Source organism: Oncorhynchus mykiss, chromosome 25, assembly GCF_057628025.1.
Source record: "Oncorhynchus mykiss isolate SJ-2025 chromosome 25, ASM5762802v1, whole genome shotgun sequence".
NCBI classification, from domain to species: Eukaryota; Metazoa; Chordata; class Actinopteri; order Salmoniformes; family Salmonidae; genus Oncorhynchus; species Oncorhynchus mykiss.
The window spans coordinates 45,850,001-45,852,500 of record NC_143046.1 but is presented as its reverse complement, the minus strand read 5'-3'; positions in this window follow the sequence as shown (position 1 = coordinate 45,852,500).

The following is a 2,500-nucleotide window of genomic DNA, read 5'->3' as shown; positions in this document are numbered from 1 at the left end:
CAGTCATTTCTCCCAACAGATGTCAAAGAAAAGCTCTCACACACACACACACAGCAAGGATGGAGTGACAAAGTGCGGTGCTTAAAGACACAGAGAGCAGGCAATTGCATTACCATAATCCCTAGGCCGTGCCGAGTTCAACGAGATATCCCGCTTGACCGTAGCTCGCTCGGTCTAAGCGCAGCGAACATTAGAAAAGTAGGCCCAAAATGAAGCCTGCCCCACAACGTCATTTGATTTTGAGTGACAGTGAGAGAACCGTTAGGGTGAGAAGAAAAATTCCACCACAGGAAGGTCATCCCGATCTGTGCAAGCCTAGCCTTGACCGTGTGGCATTAACCCTTAACAGTAAAACAAAAAAAAGTGTTTTTTGATCTCACAGATTACAATGACTTCTCTCCCCATAGGAATACATTGCCTGCTCCCTGAAATTCAACCTGAAGCCTATGTGGGTTATGAATGCCGTATGAACCTGTCTTCAGTGACAGTCCATCAGACCACTATGAGGTCTACCTGTGTCAATTCTAAGCTTCCTGGAGCAACCGGAAGTGGTTAAAATCACCCTAAAAGTGTATACCCATACCCTGCCTGCAGTTTGATAGACATAGTGCATTCAACCCTGTGTAGATCAGTCAATTCTTAACGTAAAGACTTAAAAACTTAGGATTCTGTAAGAGGCTACCTCAGTCAAGACATGTGTTTACCTATAGCTTCCTGTGCCAACCGGAAGTGCCTTTAATTGGGTCACACTGTCTGTTTCGAAGGGTTTAAAAAGTCACATCTCTCCAAAACTTCATATGTGTGACTAGGTAAGCCTTCTGAACTGTAAAATCAGTCATTTCTCCCAACAGATGTCAAAAGCTCCCTCACACACACACAGGAAGGATGGAGTGATAATAGGTGCGGTGCTTAAAGACACAGAGAGCAGGAAATGGCATTACCATAATCCCTAGGCTGTGCCGAGTTCAACGAGATATCCCGCTTGACCGTAGCTCGCTCGGTCTAGGCGCAGCGACCATTAGAATAGTAGGCCCAAAATGAAGCCTGCCCCACAACGTCATTTGATTTTGGGTGAGAGTGAGAGAACCGTTAGGGTGAGAAGAAAAATTCCACCACAGGTATATTCCTAAGGTCCTCCCGATCCGTGCAAGCCTAACCTTGACCGTGTGGCATTAACCCTTAATAGTTAAAAGAAGGTGTTTACATCAAACATTTTGCATTGACTTCTCTCCCCATAGGAATACATTGCCTGCACTCCTAAATTCAACCTGAAGCCTATATGGGTTATGAATGCCGTATTAACCTGTCTTCGGTACCAGTCCATCAGGCCACTATGAGGTCTACCTGTGTTGATTCTAAGCTTCCTGGACCAACCGGAAGTGGTTAAAATCACTCTAAAAGTGTTTACCCATATCCACCCATTGCCTGCAGTTTGATAGACAAAGTGCATTCAACCCTGTGTAAATCAGTCAGTTCTTAACGTAAGGACTTAAAACTCAGGATTCTGTAAAAGCATACCCCAATGAGGATATGTGTTGATTTATAGCTTCCTGTGCCAACCGGAAGTGCCATAATTGGTGTCTCAGGGGCTGTTTTGAGGGGTTAAAAAAGTCTGATCTTTCCAAAACTTCATATGTGTGATTAGGCAACCCCCATGAACTGTAAATCAGTCATTTTTCCCCAAAAAATTCAAAGGAAAAATAAATCACACTAAAACACAACTTGGAAGGAGGGACGTATTGGGGTGCGTAGAGACAGACAGTGGCTGCAATAGTTAGCTTTGTTCGAGCTAAAAAAGAACCGTCAGACCTAGAGTTCCGAAACTTTAGAATCCTGTTCTAGACCTCATGTCGATAGTGCGTGGTGAGTTAGGTGGTTCTAGAAGGTTCTCGGACCGAGAAACAGCCTCGTACATTTGCAATACCTTCAATTAATTTTTGCATCACGAAAATGACGACATTTAGAAATGTCCTAGAGTCGCAAGACTAGGTGCATTGCGAACGTCTCGGCCCATATAGACAGACCCCAACGTTTCTGTCCGATAGCTCATTCAAGGACCCCGTAGCAAGTCATGGAAAATAGTGGATTTTCAGCACCAATTAGGGTTTTTCTCGGACACCAAATGACCTATCGAGAAGAAACTTGGGATTCAGGGTCGCCTCAGCTAGGCCAACACATAACATAAGAAATGGACCCGCAGTTAGAACGTAACTACGTGTTTTATGTTTTTTTTATGGTTTGAACCGAAGGCGTTGTGAATTTTGGGCCAGCACTGAAGTATGTAATAGTTGGCTACTAAACGAGTTGGAAAAAGTGGGTTTGGTGTCAGTTTGTATCAGTTTGGTGTCAGAATGATATCTAATTGACTGATGGACTCTTGTCCATTTGCAATATGTTTAAACAGTGAGGTACCATCACCAAAAGTGACATTCTGAAATCTACCCTAACGAGCGATTGAGATGAACCAGAATCACTGCAAAGCCATTCCGAGTTCATCGGG